General features: G+C 39.5%; 1 pseudogene; it reads right to left on the bottom strand.

The window, feature by feature from the left end:
- Positions 1-246: 246 nt before the first annotated feature.
- Positions 247-10640, bottom strand: LOC114697530 (annotated as a pseudogene).
- Between the last annotated feature and the right edge of the window lie 17205 nt (positions 10641-27845).

Raw genomic sequence — 27845 nt, 5'->3', positions numbered from 1 at the left:
AGTACTTCATATAATTTATTAATGTCATTTTCTATAGGACACTGTAAATTAATTCAGTGACATTAACATTGACCTCATACAGACAAAGGATGAGAGCTGGGTTTTCTTGTTTACCAAGTACAAACATGTGTTAAGAAATCAACATCAACAGTTGTATGATCAACTTTCAGATAACTCAGTTTACAGTAGTCGCTTCACACGGTTCCCAAGACTTGGATGCACTGGTGTAGCCGAGCTTGTGCGATGGCGGCTGTGGCCTGACTACCTCCTTTTGCCAGCCCCACTTTTGCCTGTTTTTACTGCTGCCACTACTGGATTTGCCAGAGGATTTTGAAGAGAAGAGTCTTGTCATGAACTCTGAGACATCAGGCAATTCATGGTTGGAATTCAACATGTTCATTGACTGCTCCATTCCTGCAGGAAGAAAAGCACCAGGTATGAGAGGCATCCCCTCTGGCTCTACCTGAATCACTTGTATGTGTGAACACATAAATGAGTGCATACTCTCAAGAGAGTGTTACTAAGCAAAAGTAGATTAAAAGATCAGAATATCTGGATTAGGCATATCAAGGTTATTATGCATTCAAACTGGTGTAACAAGCAAGGCACAAAAAAGACTGAGATCAGCACAATGCTTTAACTCTATGAAACACTAGCATTCTCAAGACAACCTATCTTATCCAATGGAAACAAGCTAGCGCAACACAGGGAAACAAATACTGCATTATACAAACTCTTACAAGAACGTGTCATGGGAACTAGGACAAGTTGACAATACTCAAGCTACACAGCTGCAGTGAACAACAAGCACCAGAACATGCCAGATGACAGCATGGGAAGCAGAGGCAGAAGGACTGACAGTTCAAGGCCAGCCTGGGTAACTTACTGAGAGTCTACCTCAAACTAGATTTAAAAACAGCACTAGGAATGCTGCTCCGTGTCAGTGGTAGAGCACTTGGAGAATGCACAAGCCATGGGTTTACTCTCCAGTGCCCATGGAGTGCACGAGTGTGTATGCGCACACACACCCTACACGAGTATACATACACAATTAATTTCAAAGTGCTATTTAAAAAAAGACACAGCATGCCTCACAAGTCCATAGCTGGGCAGTCAGCTTACCCGTCTCATGTCAGGATCACTTGTGTTGACCACTTTAGGCAGAGAAGCACAAATATCAATAATGGAAGAACCATCATCATAACCTGCAGAATATTAAAAAAGAAAAAAAAAAATCAGAACCTTTTCTTCCACTTTAGCTGTGTGACAAGACCCTGTTTAACAGTGACAAGATCCAAGTGAGTATATAGAATAGAATGTATCAAATTGCCTCAAGAGTACTGAGCAGCTTGTGGTGGTGGGTGCTGTGTGACTGCTGCAGGGCATCTGAGACTGCAGGAGTCTTGCTCATGTATGCCTGGGCTTACGACGACACTAAACTTCTCCTACAGGCCTCCTCTTATCTTTGTAAAGACTTTAGGTTTAACACAAATCATTTCCAAGTGGAACTGTCTGCTCTTCTTTCTCTCCCAGTGCAAGCTGCCACTGGTGATTCCAATGGCCAGAGGGGCTGCTCCTTACAGACAGCTGTAAGTGTCTGTGTTACAAAGTGCTGTGTTACTGCTCTTATTAGTTACATCCCCTAGAGCCTGCAGCCTAGTGGAAGCCAGCTACTTGAGACATTCATTCTGAAGATGGCCGAGAAATCCTCCAGCACTCGACCCACTTCTGTGCACTTTCGGAAATGAGAACAGCAAAGATGAAAATGGTGCAGTCTCGTGCTGATGTTCTCTTCTCGGCTGCGCTCCTGCCTTTTATCTCTGGGGATAAACCCCTGGTACTAATTTACCCTTCACTAGACGTACAGCCCCCAAACAGTACTGTTTATGATCTAAACAGTTATCACTAAGGAATCCAAATTTAGAGAATCCTAAGATAATAAAGATTTTACAAAGGTCAATTTGTTTCTGAAGAATTTTTTAGTATTTCACTATTAAGATCACACCATGAATTGTAGACTATTGTTTCAGGATTAATACAACTACTTAAAATACTCCTAAGATAACTTCTCTGTCATTAACACATTTTAAAAAGGAGAAAGAAAGCCCTACTAGAAGGGCTGGTGACATAGTTTGTAGAGTGCTTGCTTAGCACTCAGGCCCTGGCTTTGATTCCCCAGCACTACATACAACTAGGGTGGTAGTGTATCCCTGTAATACTAGTACTTGAGAAGTAGGGGCAGGAGACTCTGAAGTTTCATTGTCCTCAGCTACATAGCAACTCAAGGCCAGCCTGGGATCTGAGACCCTGTCTCAAACAAGAATAATAAAACATTACATGTGCCATCAAATGGGCTGGTTAATAAATGAGCGCACACTTATCAATGGGCAGATAGGTAGAATGGATAGGCTAACTCTATATACAACTTAGTAATACTCTCATTCTATCTGATATCTCATGAAATCGGGGATCTTCCTCATATTTATTTCAGTTGCACATTTATTATGAAATACACAGTACAATTCTCCTATTCCTTTCACTGTCTGTTTCCAATGACACTACTTTCCCAGTCTCACCCTTCCCTCTCACAGGAGCTTAACGTTTCAACTGCTAGAAGCAAACCAGGGATTAGTACAATGCTCTACACATACCATTGGGTTCATCAGAAAGTCTGTCCAGCCCCATGATTCCCTCTTAATGAAGTAAGAAGGTGGACCTGAAGATTTCATTTTGAGGATAGGGTAATCTGACCACTTCTGATGTTTTGATGTAATTCACATATCTTGCTCTAAGGAACAGGAGAAAATGAATTCTATGAAAAACATGACATTTGTCTAGCATGTGCAAGGTACTGGGTTGGATCCCAAGCTACTGAAAAAGAAAGCATACATATAAACAAAGCAAAACAAACAAAAAACAAAGTTAAGAATTGCTTATGTTAGCAATGCCTTATGTTACCTTTAGCTTTTCCAAAGCACTTTAGCATCTAACTTTCTTTTTTTTTTTCAAAAAATCTTTTTAAATTACTTATTTATTTTTATGTTATAGGTGTTTTTGACTTCATATATGTATATGCAGTGACCAAGCATGCTAGAAGAGTGCTTAGATAACCTAGAACTGGAGTTAGAGATGGTTGTGAGCTGCCATGTGGGGCTGGGGAATTGAAGTCAGGTCCTCTGCAAGAGCAGCCAGGGTTCTTAACTGCTGAGCCATCTCTCCAGCTCCACATCTAAACTTTAGATCTTAAAAGTTCCATCCAAGCCTCTGTCTAAAGCACTCATCAAAGGAACAGGAACTAGATTTGGGGTCTTCTAGCTCTATCACTTCTACATTTGCAGATCCATGTAACTCTTTACCTTCTCTTCATATCAAAAGTTATTTTAAATCTGGGTATGGTATCAAATCTTTGTAATCCTAGGACTGGAAAGCAGAAGCAGAAGGATCATGAGTTCAAGGCCAAATTCAGCTACATTGGGAGCTGGAAGCTTGCCTGGGCTTCTGGGTTTCATGAGACTATGTCTCAAAAGAAAAAAAAGAACCCCCCTCGCCGGCAGTGGTGGCTCATGCCTTTAATCCCAGCATTCGGGAGGCAGAGCCAGGTGGATCTCTGTGAGTTCAAGGTCAGCCTGGTCTACAGAGCAAGTTCCAGGACAGGCACCAAAACTACACACAGAGAAACTGTGTCTGGAAAAAACAAAACAAAACAAAAAGAACCCCACCTCAAAGTTCTTTTAGAATCTTTCCCATTTTAAAGTCCACTCATTACATGTAGTAATGAATTTACTTATTTATTTGTTTGTTGGTTGGTTGGTTTTTCGAGATAGAGAGTTTCTCTGGGGTGTCCCTGGCTGTCCTAGAAACTCTGAGACCAGCCTGGCCTTGAACTCAGATATCTACCTGCCTCTGCCTCCCACGTGCTGGAATTAAAGGTATGTGCCACCAGGTTGGGTGAATTTATTTTACTAGAGACATGCAAAAGTATTGGCTTACATATTTTTGATTATCTAAGACATACACTACTGGATACATCCGATTTTTAAGGCTATTTTACAGGGAAAATATATGATTCAAGAAAGTCATAGAAAACACATTGATAATATCTCATTTTACCAGAGATGTATTTTAAAAAATCAAAATTCTCAGCTGGGAGTGGTGACTCATGCCTTAAATCCCAGCACTCTGACTTCAGGGGAACCAGAGGCAACTGGATCTACATGAGCTGAGGACAGCTGGTCTACACAGTAAGTTCCATGCCAGTCAGGGCTACATTGTAAGATACTGCCTTAAAATTAAAATAAAAATCCTTACCTATAAGTCATTCATGTATAATCTACTTTACTTTTGAAATTTCTATTCTCTAATTGTTCGCTTTTTAAATTTCAAATTATGTATTTGTTTGTTTATTATTTCAGTGATGGTGTTGGTACTAGGCTCAAACCCAGACCTTGAGTATTCGAGGCAAAATCTATCACTGAGCTATATCCTCAGTGCTTATGTATTTTCGTATTGCTATCATCGTTCGTTTCTTTTTTGTTTGTTTTTTGAGACAGGGTTTCTCTGTGTAACAGCTCTGACTATCCTGAAACTTGCTTTGTAGACCAGGCTGGACTCGAATTCACAGAGATCCACCTGCCTCTGCCTCCCTGAGCTGCAATCAAAGGCATGCACCACCACTGCCGGATATTGCTCATCAGATTATCTCTTCAGTTGTTTTACACATCCGTTTCCATCTCAATGCCTGTATTTACTGTAATAATCCTATCTTATTTTTTTTCAAATTATCTATTGTCTACTTTGATATGCCATTTGTCTTACCAGGAAATATTCTATTTCTTTTTTAATACTATAAAGACTAACATTTTATTTATTTATTTATTTATTTATTTATTTATTTATTTATTTTTTAAAGATCAAGTCATGGACTTTTATTTATTATGTATACAGAAGAGGGCGCCAGATCTCATTACAGATGGTTCTAAGCCACCATGTGGTTGCTGGGAATTGAACTCAGGACCTCTGGAAGAGTAGTCGGTGCTCTTAACCTCTGAGCCATCTCTCCAGCCCCAAGACTAACATTTTAATTAGGACTGTTTTGATATGCCATTTGTCTTAACAGGAAATATTCTATTTCTTTTTTTAATACTATAAAAGACTAACATTTTAATTAAGACAAAGTTACAAATTTGTGTGTAGTAACTTTTACAATTAGATATTAAGTCTTTCTTTTCTTTAATCACTTTAAATATACTTTTAAACTATGTAGCCCATATCTAGTATCCATACAATCTTAACTTCCTAGAGGTCTGTTTCATGGGCTGGCTCAATATACACTGTTTCCTTGGGTATTCTGTAAGAAAAGTACACTTTATTTACTCTGAATTTAAACACATAGCAGCAGGCATCACCTTCCAGAAGTTAAGCATTTATATGTGCTACTATTCCAGTTATACTAACCAGGCATCACCTTCAATCTTCAGCTTGGAAGCTCCTAGCTTTTGTAAGACATAATAAATTTACACTCCAGGTTACACATTTCTTACTTATTTAGTGTGTGTGTTTGTGTGTATTTGGGCACATAGGTGCCACGGTGTACTTGTGGAGGTTAGAGGACAACTTGCAGGGGCTGGTTCTCTCCTTCCATCATGTGAGTCCCAGAGATCAAACTCTGGTCACAGGCTTCCTGGCACGTACTTTTACCCACTGTGCCACCTCACGGGCCCTTCTTTCCATTTTATCAAGATTTTCATTTTCACATACACACCACAACTGCATCTGACAATTGCTTTACTGAAATTTGTAGTGTATAAAGGAGAAGCTATAGAAACTTCTAGAACAACTTTGTAGTAAATAGAGGGACTTATCAAAATATTTCAATGAAAAGTCAGGAATAGTATTTCAAATTCAAAAAAATTAAATAATTCTCAATTTTAAAAGTCAAATTTCAATTATGATTTCCACAGTACTTTTCCCCTACAGTAAATAATCTTACCTTTACTCTATACAATTATAGAAGAGGCTTATATTAGGAGCATTCATCCAGAGGCAAAAAAATTCAACTGCATTGTCTCAATGCTCCAACAAAGGTAGATTAAACATTATAAGAAGTAGCTGTGGTTTAAATAAGAAACTCTCAATCTTCACTGTAAATTCCAAAAGTAATGCATAACAGTAAGTAGACTAGATTTTAATAAAAAGAAATCATGTATCCTCACCTCATTTTTCCTTTTGAAGTGATATCGACTCGGACAGGATCAAACTTGTAAGCTGGAGAAATAACTTCCACCACATATGAGCCAGAGGGAATATCATGAACCACAAAGCTCCCATCTGTCCTGGAAAAAGGAAAATCATACTTAGTTACTTCTCACCAGTACCTTAGTCTTTCCCTGTTTGAAAGCACTATTTCCCAAATAGTTCTCAAAAAACATCAGAAGAAACCAGATTCCAGTATCCAGGAGGCTTAAGCAGGAGGATCACATGGGTTCGAGGCCAGCCTGGGCTATATAATAAGTTTCAAGATAGCCTGAACTACAGTGGAAATCCTGTCATAAACAAAGACATGAACAATTAGAAGCAGCTAACCAAAACAGAAAATGCAGGTATAACGACTTATTCCTGTAATCAAAAACTCAGGTGACTGAAGCAGGAGGATTACTGCCAGTTTGAAGCCAGCCTCAACTACCTAATAAATTCATGGCCAGCTTGGGCTACATAGTTTCTGCCCTCTTCCCAAATAAACAAAAAATGTCAAAAGTTGGTCTTACATTTTATGTTGCAGAATTTTAACAGTTCTGAAAATAGATGAGCCTAAGCCAGAGTAACAGAGCTTCCTGCTGCAGATACAGATGACAGTGACAAAGAGCAGCTCCTACTGTGAAGCCCTGTCTTCACTGAAGAAAAATTATCAATGTATTATTACAATAGAAGGGTCCCAATTTTATTAAATTCCTTCAATACATTTTTTTTTTTTTTTTTTTTTGGTTTTTCGAGACAGGGTTTCTCTGTGTAGCTTTGCGCCTTTTCCTGGAACTCATTTGGTAGCCAGGCTGGCCTTGAACTCACAGAGATCCGCCTGGCTCTGCCTCCCAAGTGCTGGGATTAAAGGCATGCACCACCACTGCCCGGCCTTCAATACATCTTATTAGTTAAAAAAGTGTTCTATTCTAGTTTTAACTCGTATTTTGTTGACCTTTTTTTCCATACAAACATATTTCAATAGTAATTGTTCCATTTATTATAAAACCCATTTACTTTAGTTACTTTTGGCTGGTTATATAGAAACCTACAATTTAGTAGTTAAAGCCATCCATCTTTTCTTTTCTGTATTTCCTCTAATTCTACTAGGTTAAAAAAAAAATCATCCAATCAAAAGCTGGTAATTTCTTCTTGCAAGTCAAAATTAACCTGTCTAGAAATGAAAAACTGCTATTTCAAGGAAAAAAAGACATAAAATTTAAAATGAAAAGTGTTTCTTGTCATTGAAAGAATATACTAAGGTAAAGCAGAACTGAAATATAAGCATTAAAATGCCTTATTCTTCAGCTAGACACCTGTTTACCCCCAGGACCCACTCTCAATGTACCTTAAGAGGTTTTTTTGGTGGTTCTACCAGCTTCAGAAGGATGCATGTGGTTGGTTAGAGAGACATTTGTCTAGCCAAATCAACCCTGTATCATCAATGAGATGACAGATGTCACATCCATATCCCCCTCACATGCCCCAGACCCCACTTTCTACCTTTCTCTTCATGTCTATGAAGGAAGAAAATTACTTAGTGTATTTCCCACAGCTTTATCACTGCCAGGCCATCTCTAACTGGCTCTGCTCAGTACCTTGGATCCATACAAGCCTCCTCACCCCATGCACACTTCCAAGTCTGGTGTCTTTCCCCTCCTCTTCCCTCCAGCTTAGAGGTGGCAACAGTTTCCTTGTTTTGCTTTCACGTATCACTGGATAAACAGTGTTGCGGCTGTAAGCTCCAGGTACTTCACACTGACTGTTCCTCTATACCTTGATGGTTATACTGTTTTAATCCTTAGATTAAACTTACGTAAACTATTCTAATTTCAGTGCATATTCTGCTCTTTTGGTTTTGGAGACAAAGTCTTGCTATACAACTCAGGATGGACTCAGATTCATGATGCTACTGCCCCACCCTCTCAAGAGCTACGACCTAAGTGTGTGCATCACATCCAGTCTGCTTCTTGATGGATTCTGACAGAATCAATTTCAAAACATTTTTTTTCTGAGCAACAGGAAAAAAAAAAGTGATGACTATTCGACACAAACAGTATCAGAATCACCCAAAGAAAAAGCAAAGCTAGGCATGATAGCAGACACCTGGAATCAGGTGGTGAACCCAGGAGGACATGAGTGTTAAGGTAGTATGAACCACAGTGAAACTACACATTCAAAACAATCAAAATTAAATAGTATACAACCTTATGATATCAAAACAAAACAAAAAACAAAAAACTGACAACTCCCTAGTTGTCCAAAGCTAGAAGATTGGATAAGTGAGTTGTGGTTTATATACACATTATGACATTTATAAAATAATAATAATAATAATAAAAGGCTTGTGTACTCTTCAACCCCAACGCCTCTCATCTCCATCAGCAAAAGTCCCAAGCCACCTCCCCAGTCAACCTTCTATATGAATAAAGAACATAAAGTAGAAGCCAGGCGGTGTGGTACACTCCTTTAATCCCAGCACTCGGGAGGCAGGCATTTGGATCTCTGAGTTTGAGGCCAGCCTGGTCTACAGAGTAAATTTTAGGCAGCAGGGTTACACAGAGAAACCATGTCTCAAAAACTGAAAGAAAAAAAAAAAGAAACAACCAAGTAGTATAAAAATTTTTCATAAATCTTAAATGAGAATTACAGTCTTGTGTGTTTTACTCTTAAAGACAAGTCATATAAAACATTAAGGGTTGCTATCTTTCAGCTGCAACATTTTAAAGAAAACATCTTGTTTATATTGTTATATTGTTTTCCTCAATAAACATTTATTTATTTATACTTGGGAGTGACCTCAGTGCCACCACAAAACTGTATCACTGGCTTTTTTTTTTTGAGACAGGGTCTCAACTAAGTTGCTCATAATGTCCTTAATTTATGATCCTTCTGCTTCTACTTCATGAGTAGCTGAGATAATAGGCATATGTCACTATGCAAGAATACATATATAACAATATATAATATATTAATTTTAATAAAAATAAGTAGTTTTCAAAAGTGCTATCTACTGCAGAAGTTAAATTCTCAATTAAGCCTTATCTTCCAAACCTTAATGGGATTTTATTATTACTATTATATTTTTTATTTTTTTTTTTTTCTGAGACAGGTTTCTTTATGTAGCCTTGGCTGTCCTGAATGCACAGAGAAATGCCTGCCTGTGCCTCCCGAATGCTGGGATTAAAGTGTGCACCATCACCACCCAGGGATTTCATTATTAATGCATTATTAGGATAACTCTTTAAACAACCCAGTCCAGATAATAACATTAAAATATTGGTTGCCATTTGTTGTTATATTACTAATCTGATTTGAATTTCTCATGAGGAACCTCAACAATCTGCAGAAATCTTCAGTTCAAACTTAATGTCCACTCTTAAGACGTACGGTTTCAGATATCACGAGTTGGTATACAAACCAGAAAAAAATATATTTCTTTCAATCATAGTTTCAACTCCAAATACTGATGGCAAAATTTAAAACATCATATTCATGCTTAAAGGTGAAAAGATTGCTGACATCAGCACTAATCAATCCAAGATCTGTTCAATAAAATAAACAACAATTCTTTTCAATCACAAAGATACGTATTTAAAGTGTAAAAAGAACAACAATCACAATCTTGGGCCAAAGGGGGGGGGGAGGAGTAAAAAAAGCCTTGATTTAGGACTTTGGGCTCACTAATTTTAGAAGCAGGAACATCAGCCTTCCAGTCTGTGTCACCACTGGGAGTCCTTTGGGCTTTGACAAATTCCCACTTGTTAGACATCTTTCTACGCAACACCAAGCTACCAGAAGACTGACATGTAGAGAGCAAGTAGGTTCCAGAGAAACTAGACAAGACGCAAAGGGGCAAAATATCCAACAAACAAAACGAGGGTCCACCAGTCCCCTGGGTCCAAGTGTCATCCGCCACACGGGCGCACAAAACGGGCCCACACCGGGGGACAAATGGAATACAAATGAGTGACCCCAGTCTTTCGGGCCTGGGCCCCTGTCCCCCAGCTCGCTGCTGAAGTATCTGCCTGCCTCTCAAACGTCTCCAGCGAAGACCGTTAGTGGCACCGGTGCCTTCAGTCTGTGACAGCTACACTGTCGGTCCTGACACTGTGCTGTCCTGATGGATACCCTTGCAGCGTCCACCCAACCGCTCTCCTGCTGCCTCGGGATGCCTCACTTAAGGAAGCCGACGTGCTCTTCTCCGTCGACCAGCACTCGGGCGCGGAGATCCAGTCCTGAGGTTTCACCCTGGAACAACCGCACGTCCCTCGATCTTGAAACGATCTCCCAGGCCGACCCCACCACCCCCGGGCCCTCGGCAGAGCCCAGGCACCTCGAGCCGTGGGCATCTCCTGATAGTAACAGCAGCAGGATGAAAAGCAGCCCCACAGAGCACCCGCCATGACAGCAGCTCTGAGGAGTCAGGCCCACGGCCCGGAAGCCCTCCCCAGCCGTACGGCTCTGCGGCGGCCGCCGCCGTCACCGAGCGATGTCGTCATCACCGCGAGCCGATCCAGCCCGAGCTGGGCACGCCCCCCGGAGAGAAGAAGGTAGGGCAGCTCACCAATCAGAAGGGACGCAGAGCGACGCTGGAACGCTCCGGTGCTGCGGCTCCAAAGGCGGCGACGAGGAGCATCTGCCCCAGCCCAGGTTGTAAAGGTGGAGGAGTGTAGGTTGTTGTGGCACCTGAAGATGCGTGACACCTCATGGGAGTAAAGGAGGATGAGACTGAGAGGGACGAAGATCTCAAGTGTTGAGTCCTGGTCTGTCGCTGACATGTCAGACGTCTGCTGTCATTTTCTTGAAGTTCTTTCTAGCTCCAAATATTCTTTCTACCATATATCTCTGTAAAGGATTATTTAGGGCAAGGTGTGCTTTTACCCTGAGCACTCAGCTGCTACAGAAAAGTTACAGAAAATCGAAACACGTTGCAAAAGCTCTAAGCTCTGGATGGAGAGTGGAAATGCAGAAAATTTGGGCTGAAAAGGGGGAAAAATACTTTTTATAACAAAGGAATTGGTGGTCTAAGTTTAAGAAGTACGTGGAGAACATTTATTTTCATTCTATTTTAAATTTGGTTGTTTTTTTTTAAAATTTTTTTTTTTTATTACATAGGTTGACGAACAAGAAAGTGAGGCGCTCACTATAATAGGTCTGTGATGTACCTAATACGCATACAGGGCAAATGGCAAGACCATCAGAAACAATGTTTCCCTAAGGCCATGCAGTATTTAGCAACCTTCTTTTTTTCCAGTCCTTAATATTTATTTAACATGAGTGCCCAGCACCGCTTTGTTTTCTCATTGTCTCCTGAGTGAATTGCTAACATTCTTTTCACTGTTGATGCTTACTTCCCCTTAAACACCCCAGTCATTGAGCAGAACCCTAAATACTGTAAAAAAAAAAAAAAATCCATCCATAGTCTCTTTTACTATTACACTCAGTTTCTTTGGTATGGAGTTTTTCCTAGTTTGTTTGCCTACATGCATGTTCCTAAAGGTCTCTATCTGTGGAACATTATCAAATAGTGCAATATTCAAAAGTTTCATGTATGCAGAATAGATTCCTGTCTACTTCTGTCTCTCAGTTGTCATTTCCTTAACTATTTGCCCAGAGATAATCTACAATCAAATACGTATATTAAAAATGCACATAGGGAGATGGGTTAGCAGTTAAGAGCACTTGCTACTCTTGCAGAAAACCAGGGTTCAGTTTACCCACACCATGGCTTTGTAACTTCAATTCCAGGTGATCTGATGTCGTCACTTCCACAGGCACTGGCTTGGACTACATAGCAACCACTGCTGCTTGATGAAGTTCCAGCATTTCACCCTTGCAGACCACACTTCTACAGCACCTTTTTACTTTCATGTTTAATGATTCTCAATATCAATGCCTTTCCTTTTGGGAAATTTGTGCAGGCTTTGCTAAAGGATAAAAATGTGGCTGGGCGGTGGTGGCGCACGCCTTTAATCCCAGCACTCGGGAGGCAGAGGCAGGCAGATCTCTGTGAATTCGAGGCCAGCCTGGTCTACAAAGCGAGTCCCCTCCAAAAAAAAAAAAAGTGTACAATGGTAGCCTCTCTAAACAAAATAATTCTTTGCAAAAAAAATTCCCTGCCACTTTGACACCAGGAATTCTATTGTGCTCTCCTAATTGCACCAAGAACAGGAAAGTTAGAGATTTTACCAGATATACCTAGCCCCCAGGATGAAAAGCCTTCAATTCAGATCCAGAGCCTAAGCCCATTAAGGGCAAGAGTTCAGTTAATAAATATAGAGAAATCAGAATGGCAGTATAATGGGAAAGAGTAAGACATCAGGACCTTCCCTTTTGGGAACGTTATGAGGGGAACAGGCCCATATAGTAAGACTAAGAAATGGTAGTATAGAGTCTGCTTCCCAGAAGAAGAAAAGACCCTATGCTACATGTACTTTGCTTGCCTAGACAGATTAGCCTTCCTGCTTTACATCCTGGAAGGCTGACCTTCAAGGATTGCAAAACCTCTGTTCTCTTTTCTTCTGTCTTCCAGTTGGTTTAGCCAAAGGCATGTTGTCAGAACTGCTCTTTCAATTTCCTTTAACAGTGCCACAGAAAATTTAATGATGGGGTAATTGACAATCACTCCTTCCCAGCTTTCCACGTATTTCCTGCCAAAATCCAGAACCACGGAGATCAGGTAGGCCTGCTTACCGTGTTATTAGTGCTGATGTGAAGTGAGAGGTGATCAGTTCATCACCCAGGCCTTCTCCCTTCCCATCTTTCCTTCTCTCCCTTGTTCCTTTTCTGCCAGGGGCCCTCAGCCTCTTCTTGTCATAGCCACCAGGGGGAGAACAGGAATAGGGAAAAAACAAAACTTGAAATCCAAGATTTAGGAATTTTTTTTTAGGAATGTTGGATTACACCATCAGAAGTTATTTCTGATTTTACAGGTGTTCTCTTTGGTAAAAAGCATTCTTTGTGTTTCTGATACTTTTGCACATTTTATAATTAAGAGATTTTAACTGAAGAAACTGAAATACCTAACATATATATGTATGTGTATGTGTTTCAGATTTTCAGAATAAATTTCAGAATTTACATGAAGCTAATTTAAAATTTGATTCAGCCCCTTTCCAAAACCACTTACCCTCCCTTGCTTGAGTTTTCCTAATCTCTTAGTGACATATTTGGGGATGGGATGGCGGCCATCCCCTTTGTTTCACTATTCTGCTTGTTGGTATCTCTGTGTTGTCATTGTGATTTGCAAGCTACTTTCACACACTGGCTCTCTAAATAGAAGAGATGTCAGGTTATAAGGGAAGCCGGCGCTTTCTTTTTTAATAGAGCAACCTCTAGAATCCCTAAGAAACTTCAGCTATGCTAATCCCCAAGCACTCTGCTGTTTATTTGGGGATGGTTTTTGCCTTCTTGAGTGTTCAAATCTCATTTACTTCAAATAGTTAAGCTAATCTCTTTCACTCAAATAGACTGTAGTCAATTCTCTTAGTATTTTTTTAATGCCTGTTGCTCAGTAGGACTCCAGGGTTAACTCTCAAAAGCTATCTCTAAAGTCCTCTCCAATGAAACCAGTCATCTGTCTTTCACTCACGAAGTCAGCACACCTCCATGTCGTGCAGAAATGAATTGGAAAGAACATGTTTCACTTTATTCATTTGACTTGGAGTTCTTATCCCTCCCATCAAATTCTGTGAAAAATAAAAGCAAAACAAATTGAAGAAGTATGAAGTACAGTAAATAACTTACAAATAAGATGAGGAACCCATCATGTTGGGGAATTATACAATATTCTAAGTCTCCTGGCATGTTCTAGACCAAGTGCTTTAGAATGTAAATACAGGTACCATGAGTAAGAGTGACTGAGAGGCCAAGGTCTTAGGTGGAGGGGGTTATGGCACACTAACTCTCTTGTGCTTTAAGCCCTTACCGTTTTAGTGGACACAGCTTTTCATTGGCTTGGGCTGCAGTGTAGGAATGTTCATGACACCGTAGGATTAGCTCAGAGAGCAACCATAGAACGTGCCAAGAACAGCACAGTAGTGGGACTTGAGCTTCATACAGGAAGCCTGAGCCTTTGGTCAGGGCCTGGGGTCTGTCTTTCACATGCCAGCCCTTATAAAGCACTGGGCCTCTGTTTATATCTGCGTAAGTTAATCATTGTATTCCATCATGCCCTTTTTTTATATTAAAGATATTAATTACACTCATGATATTCATTAATTATACTCATGACATTAATTACATTTGCAGTATTCATTCAATAACTATATTTATGATAGTTATTAATTACATTAATTGTACTGATTTATTACATTCATGATATTATGTCCTGATACTACTGTCCATTTGTGGGTTTGTTCCATCACACAAAACAGAAATTTTGTACTTAGGAAATTGTTGCTCTATATTCCTTTCTTCTCCATCTTGAGATAACATCTAATCTTTCTGTCTCTATGAATTTGTGTATTCTATATATTTCATGTGATACAATTTTTATAGTATTTTTCCTTTTTCTATAATGTCTTAATTTGAGTCTGACCTTTATAAAAATTGTGAAATATGCATCCAATTTACTGTCACAACCATTTGAAGTTCACATTTAGTAGTCTTAAGTGTATACACAGGGTTGAACAAGACTCCATGCAGACCCTTTTATCTTAGAAAACTGTAAGTACATCCATTAAAACAAACAAACAAACAAACCCCATAAAATCTTCATCTTCCTGTCTTGCCTACCCATTGACAGCCACTACCATTCTGTTCCTGTGAATTAGATGGCTCATGTAAGTGGACTCACAGCACTTGTCTTTTCATGAGTAGCTTATCTCACTTAGCACAACATCCTCAAGTTTCATTCATGTTGGAGGACATATCAGTTTTCTTTCTTTTAATACTGGGTAATGCTCCATTGAGTGTGTATGATATGTTTTATCCATCCCTTCCACTGCCATTAGGCATTTTGGTTGCTTCCACTTTTGCTACTGTGGGTAATACTGTTATGAAGAGGGGAATACACACATCTGTGAGTTCTTGTCTCCACTTCCTTTGGGTCATACAGCAATTTTCTCTTCAGTTTTGGTGGAGGTATTGTGCTATTTCTGGGAGAACAGCACTATTTAACTTTCCCACCAACAGTGTAGTGTTCCAAGTGTTAGACATTGTTATTTTATGTTTTCCTCCTATTTCTTTGGGTTGGTGTGTGTGTGTGTGTGTGTGTTTTGAATAGCAGCCATGGAAGTGGGTGTGAGGAGCTAGCTCCCTGTGGCCTTCATCTGTATTTTCTCTGTGCCCATTCATAGATTTTTTTCAGGCTATTGGCTTGTTTTTGTTGTATTTCTTTTGAACTTGTTGGCTTTTTTTGTGTATATTCTTTGAAGAAAGGTCTCTTCAACCCCTTTTCTTGCCTTTTTTTTTTACCTGCATATTTTTTTTTAAATCTTAACTGAGAAAGACATAAAATTTGTACGTATCAGTAAGGTACCGTGAAATGTTTATACATGTATATATTACAGTTTAAATAAGTGTAACCATATTTGTGTCCTCAAACATTTGTGATTTCTTTGTAGTGAAGAATTTCCAAAGGCTTTTTCTAGGTGTCCCTGAGCTCCTTGTTCCTGTCTAGGCATAAATTAGTGTCCATGCATAAACTTTCCCCTCCCTCCTTCTCTTCCACCTCCTTTTTCTTTGTGTGTGCGTGACAGAGAGAGAGGCAGAGACAGGAGTCTCGCATTGTAGTGTAGCCCAGACTAGCCTAATTCTCATTATGTAACTCCGGCTGACATTAAACTTTGAGCAATCCTGTTTCAGCCTCTTGAGTATTGGGATAATATGTGTGAGCCACCATAGCTGGTTCTCCCTTGAGTATTGGGATAATATGTGTGAGCCACCATAGCTGGTTCTCCTCTCTGCTCTTACCAGCCTCCTCCTCTCGTCACCACTGCTCTACTCTCACCTTCTGTTCATGGAGTTGCAAATGGCATAGTGTCATTCTCTTTGTAGATGTACAGTATTACACTGTGTGTGTATACCACACGTTATCCATTCATCAGTTGGTGAACACTTCAGCTGTTTCTAATTCTTCGTGACTGAATAATGTGTCTTTGACATACTGATTTAATGTCCGTTGGGCAAATACCCAGTAGTGGTATTGCTGTATCATGCCATAGTTCTATTTTTATTTTTTTAAAGACCCCCCATACTGTTTTCCATACTGGCTTTACTATTTTTTCACCAACAGTAGATAGTGGTTCCCTTTTGCTATATTCTTGATTGACAACACTGTAAATCTCCTGCCTCAACCTCCTGAGAGGCTGGGCATCCATCATCACTCTGAGGCCTTCTTTGATCTTTTTGGAAAGATTTTACATTTTTGTGTGTGTGTGTGCACACATCACACCCACAGTACATGTATGAAGGTCAGAGTACAACTTGCAGGAGTTGGTTCTCTTCTAACATCTGAGGCCCAGCAATTGAACTCAGGTGATCAAGCTTAGCAGCAAGCTCCTTTACCCACTAAGACATTTTGTCAGGCCCTCTCTGGTCTTCTTGATAATACTGAGTAGGATGAGATGATACTTCATATGGTTTTGATTTGCATTTTCCTGATAATTAGTGATGTTCCATACTTTTCATACATATGTTGGCTATTTGTATGTCTTTTGAAAAATGCCCATGTAGAGCTACTGCCTATTTTTTAAAATGCTAGTATTTTATTTTTAAATATAATTTAAATTTAAATACAATTACATTACTTCCCTTTCTTCCAGCCTCTCCTATGTTCCCTTCCTTCAACCCCTACCTTGTCTCTCCCCTCATTCTCAAATGTAGCTTCTTTCTCTGATTATTATTGTTACATGTGTGCCCACACATGTGTGTGCCTGAATACATACACAAATATATGAATACAACCTGCTGAGCCTGTGTTTGTTGTTTGTGTGTATATGATTTCAAGGCTATTATGGCAGGAAGCATAGAAGCAGGTAGGCAGGTACACACTTCCTCCAACAAAGTCACACCTCCTAAACCTTCCCAAAGCAGAACCCACCAACTAGGGAATAAGCGTTCAAGTATGTAAGCCTTTGGGAACCATTCCTAGGGAAACCACCACAAAGGCCATTGAAATTTTCTCTCCATGACTTCTACTACCTAGAGTTTATCACAGACTACCCTAAGATTTGGAGGCTCCGTTTCCTTAACCAAAAAACCCCAAACATTGTAGTTCATGACTGCGTTAGTATAAAGACACATAATACAGGCAGATTCATGATTTTATATTCATTCATTTTATTTACTTACTTGATAAGAAGAATGACATTCTGTGGCCTTTTAAATGTGTCATAAGCCTAGGCATGTACTTATTATGTTTAACAATAAGTTGGCTGTGGTTTTTATTGAAGACTAATTCAGAATTCCACCAGTGGACTGGCAGCCATACAATGCCTGGCAGGTTGTTAAGCTCCCACAATTAATGAGAAGGAGAAAATTATAATTCCTTCAGTGCTCAGACAGGGTACTGTCTAAACACAGCACCAGCAGTGTGCAGTGAATTGTTCATCATTTTTAATAATTGTTTTCCTGCTTTCAAATTATAAAATACTGTTGATATATTTTATCTGCAGTTACCATAGGGTTAAACATAGAAAGCTAAATGATATGATTAGATATACATTTCTCCATATTACAATTATCATATTTTAAGACAGATACTACTGAAGTTCAAATGTCAACCATTCAGCCCCTTATTAATAAAGCATATACATTTAAAGCATATCTATATATATCTATATATATATATTCCTCCATGGGCTTAAATTTTGGTTGTCAGAGAATAAATATCATAGTTCAGTCTTTTATAAAGTAAATACAGATGACTCATATTTCTTTGCTGCACTTTTTTGAAATCTGAAGAGTTAATTTGAATATTGAAGATGTCATTACTGCTAGTAGACTAATTAGAACTAGGGGTAAAGGAGGTGAGGAGGTGTGGCAAAATACCTTTATAGACTGTTTATGAGAGGGGAGGGAAGGGAGAGAGAGATTATGTTGTGCCTTTGGAAAAGAATATCTATGACTAAGAAAAAATTTGGAAGCATCAGAGGAAACAGAGTTGAATGTTGACCCCTCATTCAACCCCAGGAAAAAGTACGTATCAGAAGGGACTGTTTCCTACATTATAACCAAACTTGACCATAACTTACAATGGATGCCAGTTACCTTTTATGCCAGGATATAATACTGTTTTTTTTTCTGTGATTAGTATATTATATATTGCCCTGGCTGGTCTACCTGAATGATCACACTAATAACAAATGTTGAAATGTGTGTGACATTTAGATGATAAATGCAAAAGTATCTATGTCAAGAAAGACTTACCAAGAAAACGTCTCTGATATTAACCCAATTTGTTTGGGTAGTTGTTGCCTTCATTTTAATCTAATTGGATCCAGATCTTTGAAAGTTCACATTGGTAGAAGTTGGTTCAACACAGGCTCCTGATGTCTTAGCCATCATCCTGGGCCACCCGTCAAGTTCTAGTCTATGAGACGGATGTTTACAGGGAAGTTCTTAGGTCACAGGGGCACACATATTTAAGTAGAACCTGTCATATGGCATGTTTTTCATTTAGAAGAGAACTATTCACCACTCCAGAGGGCTGAGGTTCTGAATAACTCACAGAGAAAGCAAAACAGCTTCTTTAATTTAAATATGGTTACTAAACTCAACATATCAAGCTAATGATGTTAATACAGTTAAGCATTTAACAAAACTATAGTTCAACAAAATTATGATCACATTCCTTTTTCTGCCATTCTGCTCTACCATATTTAAATGCTCCACAATAAATCTCTTTGTGTGGGATTACAAAAGTTTATAAATAAAATATAAGAATCCTTAATTTAATGGTACAGAAACTTTATTTCATCTGCCATGGAATAAACACAAATTGCATCAGATAGTGAGGCATCCTGTCAGCTTGCAGAAACAGCAACTGAAGAGTCAAAGGTTGTGGTTGATTTGAGTGAGAAGTTTGGATGAGATTGGGAAAAGGACTAGTACATGGAAGCACCAGAGATTCATTTCACCTTTCTACAAGGGTGAACTTTCTTTTTTAAAATTACATGGAGAGAGAGGGAGAGAGGGAGAGAGGGAGAGAGGGAGAGAGAGAGAGAGAGAGAGAGAGAGAGAGAGAGAGAGAGAGAGAGAGAGAGAGAGAGAGAGAGAGTGTGCGCACGCGCATGCATACTTGCACCACACTTTATGTGGTGCAACCTGCAGGAGTTGCTTCTTTATTTCTGTCATGGTTCTGGGATCCAGACTAGGGTTGTCAGGTTTGATGACAAGTGCTATTATTCCGTTAAGCCATCTCGTTGGCCCAAAGAGGAATTTTGTAAGTTAAATAGAAGAAATTGTTCCCAAAGAATGAATGGCTATCTAACAGGAAGAGAATATTTAGCCACTTGGTAAAGAGGCTATAAAAAATTCAAGTAGCATGCAGCTGGACACTCTGACTTTAATCTTGGGATTTTGTGATTCTTTATTTGGAATATTAACAGCTGTTGTTTCACCTGCTCCAGATTTATTAATAGTGGTTACTGAAAAAGCCTCGTGAAAAGGATGAAAAGCAAATGTGAGCTATTGTTAATACACTAATTCCAACAGAAAAAATGAAAATTAGGTGACAGTACATTCCATTACAGTAAGTCATGCCACAGGTTTGCCAACTGACAGTTGTAGTGCAGGCAGTATGATGATTCAGAATTATGAGTTACAATGAAGCCATTCCCAAGCTTCCTGTGAAACGCCAAGTAAATATGCATCCCTGAGAATTTTCATTCCTAAAAGGAAGCCTTCCCGTGCACAGAGAGATGGTAGTGGTTTTCAGACTGGTGTGAGCATCAGAGCCACCCTGGGAGGTCACTCAGCATCAGCTGCCTCCTCCATACCCACAGGAGACTCAGTCTGGCCTGTTGTGTTCACTTCCCTATTTATAAGATCCTCCCACCGGTGATTCTGATGGGCTTCAAGTTTGAGAGCTGGTGATCTTTCTCAGAATAATAATATTTGCATTACATAAGTAACCTAGTAGCCGGGCGTTGGTGGCACACGCCTTTAATCCCAGCACTCGGGAGGCAGAGCCAGGCGGATCTCTGTGAGTTCGAGGCCAGCCTGGGCTACCAAGTGAGCTCCAGGAAAGGCGCAAAGCTACACAGAGAAACCCTGTCTCAAAAAACCAAAAAAAAAAAAAAAAAAAAAAAAGTAACCTAGTAAAAATATTCATAGAAATCTACATACACATGAATAATTTTTGGACATTTGTTTTCTGTATGTAGGCGTTTTGCCTGCTTGCACGTCTGTGCATCACCTTTGTGTCGAGTATCCACAGAGAACAGAAAAGGGTGTTGAATTCCCTGAAAATATAGTTACAGATGGTTGTGAGTCTCCACGTGAGTGCTGAGAATTGTATGTGGATCCTTGGGAAGAGCAGCCACTGCTCTTAACCACTGAGACATCTCTCCAAGCCCCAAGCTTTATTTTTAGACACAATGTTTCCTTTGTGCTATAGGTCAGTAGCGAAGTTTCAATGGCAGAATTGTAGAAGTAGAAATAGTGTTCAATCGGGTTGGGGATTTAGCTCAGTGGTAGAGCGCTTGCCTAGCAAGCACAAGGCCCTGGGTTCGGCCCCTAGCTCTGGGGCGGGGCAGAGAAATGGTGTTCCTTATGAAGGGTAATAACAAATTTCTGTCCAGCTGTGACTCAATTTAAAACAATGTACTGGTTTAGAGAACACATGGGCTTTGGGGTCAAATGGGTGTGATGTGAAATTGCAGCTGGGTTGATTATGGCATCTTGACTAAGGGGCTTTGTTTTGCTAACCCTCAGTTTCCTCATTTGCAAAGGGAATTAGACTGCTTATTTATGCCACAGGGGTCACTGTGAGCATTAAATGAGACGATGTAAAGGAGGCAGCAGGCAGAAAATAATAGGAGTACTGTTACCATTGTGGTGACCAGTCACGAGGAATGGTTTCAGTGTGACACAAGATTACAAATAGAATTGATTTAATGAGCTTTAATGTGACCATATATTTATCCCAAGGATAGGTGGAACATCCAAGTTCTCCATTATGCACACTACTGTCAGATTTCTCATCTATTCATCTAGGAAATAATCTGTTCATTTGTTTATGCCATTCAGAAATTAACTCTCTTCTAATCACAGAGTTCATTTTGCAGAAAAATAATTGCAAGGTCATCCTCCTCTATTATACAGTGAAGTCAAGCATCACTGGGCTACATGAGTTCCTGTCTCAAATTTTTAAAAATTCCTTCAGTGGTTAGATATCTCGGTCATAATTGAGAAGACATAGTAGTCATAAGAGAGCCTAAAGTTTACTAGACCAAATTTTATACAATAGACCAAATTTCACCCTTAAGACCAGATTGTTGGGGATGGAGAGATTGCCCAGTGGTTAAAAGCATGTGTCACACAGCCATGAGAACCTAAGCTTGGGTCCCAGGATTCATGTAATAAGCGATCTCCAATAGAGAAATTTAATGTTTCTATCCCAGATTTACTCAACTGTCTCAAAGGTCTCAAAGAACAACTTTCTCTTTCACACTTCATGATTTCTAGTAGATAAGTAAGAGTGGGGTGAGCTGAGGACAGAAAAATTCTGAAGAGTAAAGTCTCTGAAAGAGGTGGACAATGCAGAGGATAGAGTTATCCAGATCCCTACTCATGTCCCTCTGGACTCTGGTCACTCAATTGGTGGGGATCCTGATGAGCTACTGCAGGTTCCCTGGATGCTATTGTAATTATCAACACACATGTATCAAATGATGGACTATAAAAGGTATGCTGGGTACCAATAGTAACCAATTATCTAACATTGATTCTGCAAAATATGAAGTCTTATAATTAATGACCTGTGTATAATTAGTGAATCCTAGTAACAGTAAAGGACTTGCAGATTCCTCATTGATGGTGTACACAGTCTTGTTAAAAGAGCTCTTCTCTTGATAGAAAAATGGGTGCTAGTTGGTAGCAGCAGCTAAGAAGTATGTATGGCTGATAATAAGAGGCACCTGGTTCTTATGTAAACGTTTTTAGTAAAAACACCCAGTAGCTCTTTGTCCTGCAGTCCAATTATTCAACAATTTTGTATTTTTTTTTAAAGAGTTCTGAGGATACTAGTCAAGTGTTCCACCTCTACATTATACACCAACTCCTTTTTATTTGTCTTATTTCTATTTCAAGATAGGGTTTCACTGTGTAGTTCAGGTTGTCCTTTAACTTGTAATCAAACTGCCTTAGCCTTGTGAGAAGCTGGGATCACAAGTGTGTGCTACCACATCCAACTTAAGCATTTCTTTAGTTTGCACAGGCCTAAGAGCTGGAGATAATTAAGTGGCTACTTGTCTTAGTTATTTTCTATTACTGTGAAGACACCATAACCAGGGCAACCTTAGAGAAGAGTTTATTTAGGGCTTACAGTTTCAGATGATGAGTCCATGACCATCACGGTGGGGAACATGGCAGGCATGGCAATGGAACAGCAGCTCCAAGCAGGAGGCAAAGAAAGCTAACTGGGAAAAGCCCACTCCTGACACACATCCTGATCCTTTTCAAACTGTTCCAACTGGGGCCCAAGTATTCATATATATGAGCCTATGGAGCTATTCTTATTCTTATGCTGCTTACACTGTACCATGGTCAAGGGAGTACACAGAAGTGTTCTACACAAAAATTGTGAGAGAAAAATGAAGATCTGAAGCTCAAAGAGAGAGTATTTGGGGAGGAGGTAGGGTGAAAGATAAATAGAGGAGGGAACAGTGTTCTCAACAGAGTGAGTTTGAAAACTAGGAATGAAGTTGCATAGTAGGTCATGTGGATTGCCTGAAGAGGGCTCTGGTACTGTGGGGGTGGGGAAGTGGTGTGCACATGTGTGTGCGATGTTGAGGAGTCTGGAGAGAAAATACAAACCATGACAGTAAGGGTAAGTACTTTAAACTTTATCCTGAAGCCTGGGGTGATATGAATGTCACCCTCATTGGAAGGATCCTTTCAGCTGGTCACAAAGGATGAGTAAGAAGACAGTAATTCTTTTAAACTCCTGCTCAAAGACAGCTTGTGAAATGGGATCATAAGATTTCATCATCACAATAGTTATTTTCTCAACTTACTAAAGCCTTATTAAAGCACCAAGAAACTCCAGTTATGTCACCAGCACCAGTGAGCAGAGGTCATCAACTCCGAACAGATCCAGGGCCGAGTGAAGTGAGTCCAACTCTGGTTTCTACCATAGGGAATGATGCAGTCATTCCTTTCTCTCTAGGGTCTAACTACAAATTATGAGGCACACAGTGGTTTTGTTAACATCAATGATGAAGGAAACTGGAAGCTTATAATTACTCATCTGGGTGAATTTTATATTTAATATGTTAATGGACAGTGCCATGCAGAAACCATGTTTTCACCAATCCTTCAGACTGAAGCAATCAACCCTAACCTGCTGTACCTACCCAAAGACACCTTAGAAACCACAGATACACGGCCACATCTTCCATTCACTTGCTTTTAAGGCACTGAAATAGTAATAAATTCTAATCAAATAAACAGAAAGGATTTGTCAAGTTGGTGTCATTGCAGGGTTGCAAAGTTGGTTCAACATACACAAATCAGAAAGTGTAACTGGGCACAGAATGACTTAAGGACCGAAGCCACATGGTCATCTAAATGTATGTAGAAAAATGTCACCACATAATAAAGCCCTTAGTGGGGAAACTAGGACAAGAAGGAACACACCTCAGATAATAACGGCTACAGATGACAAACCTACAGCAAACATAACTCTAAATAGGGAAGAAATGAGAGCATTTCCCTAAAACATGGAATGAGTCAAGAGTGCCCACTTTTTTTCATATTCAATTTCGTGCCCAAAGTGTTAGAACAGTAAGACAAATTAAAAGAATATAAACAGGAAAGGAAATCAATTTATCCCTACTTTCAGAGGACATAATCTTGTTACCTAAAAGGCTCCAAAGATTCTACTAGAAAATCTAAAACTAAGAAACACTTTCAATAAAGTAAGCAGGATACAAAATCAGCAATTTTGCAGTACTCCAACAACAATTTTCTGAGGGAGAAAATCCCATTCATGACTACTCCAAAAAATTTAAATGCTGGCCTGGGGAGATGGCTCCGTCAGTAAGGCACTTGACGCACAGCATGATGGACTGAGTTTAGACGTCACAAACCCACGTTAAAGCTGTACATGGTGGCACATGCCTATAATACCAGTGCTGAAGGTTGAGATAGGTGGATAGTCGAGCTCAGTCAGCAAGCTCCATGTTTGGTAGAAGATGTCCCAAAAATTAAGGTGAGGAGCAGTAGAGGAAGACATCCAACATACATCTCTATACACTAAACATGGTCATGGGAAATGAATGGCAACAATGTCTAGTGATAAAATGTTTGACAATGCCATGATGAAACCTATTACTTTAATAGTAAAAAGAATGAAAAGACGAGGCCTGAAATGTCCAGAGATAGTAAGACCAAGAGGCTCGGAATGGACTTACCTTCACAGACTGGGCTTTCTTCTTGACTATGCCACGATGAAAGGAAGCAGCCTCCTATGACTCTAGAAATATATGCCCAACAACAGACTTCCTAGGAAAATTAGTTTTATGCTCTTTTAAAGATATTATTGAGAAGGGGGATTGTAGGCCTCCAAATTTAAATAATTACAGTTAGGAAGAAAGCCAGGATTACATCTCTTTACATTCAAATTAGGAGTCTTATTTTCAATGAGTGATTCTTCCTACGAAATGCCATATTTACAAATAAAGGGAGGGATTTTTGTATTACTTTTCTTACAAACTTCCTGCTTAAGCTGGGCAGTGGTTGTTTGTGCCTTTAATCCCAGCACTTGGGAGGCAGAGGTAGGAGATCTCTGAGTTTGAGTATAGTCTGACCTACAGAGCAAGTTCTAGGACAGCCAGGGCTACACAGAGAAACCCTGTCTTGAAAACAAAACAATACAAAAAAAAAAAACCCAAATAAAAAACAATTTAACTAAAAAGCTGAAAATTTAGGAAGTACCTTCTACATTACCACAAGATTTATAAAATAATGTTTAACTCAAACTTTAAAATTAATATATTGAACAATATAGGATTTATACATGTGACATATTATGTAACACACACACGCACGCACGCACGCACGCACGCACGCACGCACGCACGCACGCGCCTGCCTGGTAACAATACTGGGAACCAAACTTAAGTCCTGAAGAGCAGAAAGTGTTAACATCTGATCTCTCTCTAGCCCCGTGGGTGTTTTCTGAGACTAGGTCTTGCTATATAGTCCAGTTTGCCTTGAACTTACTATGCAGACAACATTGGCCTTGAATGCACAGCTTTCCTCCTGCCTCAGTTCTCAAGTGCTGGGATTACAAGTGTGTGCCACCATGCCTGCTAAACCTTTAGATGAAAAAGAAAATCTTTATCAAGGAGAAATCAGAGAGAAAACCCTCAATGCCTTACTAAATTTGTCAAAATAAAATTTAAATAACATTTCTAATTTTCCTACTTTACCTATAGTTGTAAAGGACAGTACTATGGACATAAATCTATTTGGAGCTGTAGTAGCAAGGATAAATGTCTGAAACCATGAAAACAGCAGGTGCAAACATCTAAGATATATTTAGATTGCTATCAGAACACTGGGAACATCACAAAAGCTGATCAAAATTTTCATGTAAGATTTGATGTTTGTACAAAAACACGCATTAGACACATATCCTGAGCAGCAAATTCTTTGAAAAAATCACAAAATTTACATATTTAAGGGGTAATAGGAATGCCTATTTTATTAAATATGTATCCAAAGGCTATCTTCTTTACTCAGCTGCTGTCACTATTTTGGATAAGCACTACCATGAAACAAACGGTGATGATCACGGCTGTGACGTCAGACTGGCTGCCTGCTTTCCTACTTCCTAGCTGTGGAGTAGCAGGCAGATGAGTTCCCTCCCTGTGCTTTCATCTCTTCCCACAACCAGCTGCAGTGCCAATGGCACTGGTGCCGAGCGAGGAAGAGCTGACACTGAGTGGTGAGCTTTTGCAATCTCCAAGAACCTCTTTTTTCTGCTGGGCCCTCAATTTCATCTAAGGCTTTCTTTTTAAAAGAAAATGTGAGGCATCTGTGTTCTTCAGTTGTGTCTTTGATATGCAGTAGTATATTACATTATCAAGAAGTCAGAGAATTAGAAAAATGTTTATTAATGTAAATATAATCACTGTCAACTGTTGGGAGAAAAATAAAGAGAAAATAGTTACAATGAAAGTCTGACTTAAGCACGTGGCTAGAATGTTGGAAGGGCTCTGCTGTGCTTCACATGACTAGTTCTCCAAGTGCTAAACCAATCGATGACAAACTGCAAGCAACTCAGCAAAATCTGCTAGAAGACAATGGATTCGCTGAATACTAGTCCATATAAAGGGATTGGATGTTCCTCTGAACACAGAAATTCAAAGCAAATAATCTACTAATACTACATATGTATGGCAACCTTCAAGATCTTGAGTATACAAAAAGGTCAAATCAGGACAAGGGGAAGGCGCTTAAGCCTATTACAGATTAAGGATTTACTTCAGCTTCTGGTCTTCAGGAATGCAAAACTTTCAATGTGACATAAAATGTTGACTAAATATGTCAAGGCACATTAGGCAAAGGTTTATCAAGATCACTTTTCCACTGTGGTATTTAAGAAGTTGTTCAGTGGTCTGAGGATTTAGTATCATGGATTAGAGCTGGCAATTATTTGGGAATACTGAAATGAAGTTAGATTCATAGCTCATAATCTATGTAAATAAAACCCACTTCACCTGAAAAATCTTTCTGTACCTCGATTTGGAGTATTTAAATCTCAGGTCTCCAGGTCCTAGACCAGTGTCTCCTCTAGTCATTACCTGTGACTCTGCTTGCACTATGGAACACTTCCTCCTGAGTCCTTAAAAGGACAACTCAGCGTTTCGAGTGTGAGATCAGTATGTGAAAACCTGCATTAAACCACCAGCACATATAACCAAGCAAGCAACAAACCCAACCCTCAACTGCCTGACTGCATAAGCAACTCTAGAGCTAAAAGTTCCTGAATTTCCTATGAGATAGTTCAGAGAATTTATTTCTTCTCAGCTAACCACACCCCTAGAGAGGGAGTGCTTTTGGCATATGGTTCGTGTTAGAAATGCAATCTGCAGTCACTGTGCAACCTCTGTAAAATATCATTAATAATATTTTTAGTTTAAAAAGTCACAGGAAGAGAAGATAGGGAAGGTACATTTTGAAGACTGGCTTTATGTAATTAATACAACCTCCTGCCCCCTATAAAAGATGACATCAAAAACAAAGACGTTGACTAGAGAGATGGCTCTGATTAAAATCATGTACTGTGCTTGCAGAGGACCTGAGTTCAGTTCCCAGCACCCATGTTTGGTAGCCTGTAACTTCAGCTCCAGGTGCTCTAATACCCTCCTCTGGCCTCCACAGGCATATGTACTCATGTGCACATTTTACACACACACACTCATACACATAAT

Source organism: Peromyscus leucopus, unplaced genomic scaffold (genome assembly GCF_004664715.2).
Source record: "Peromyscus leucopus breed LL Stock unplaced genomic scaffold, UCI_PerLeu_2.1 scaffold_347, whole genome shotgun sequence".
NCBI lineage: Eukaryota > Metazoa > Chordata > Mammalia > Rodentia > Cricetidae > Peromyscus > Peromyscus leucopus.
The sequence above is the reverse complement of the archived record's forward strand: the minus strand, read 5'-3'. Positions and strand labels throughout refer to the sequence as shown.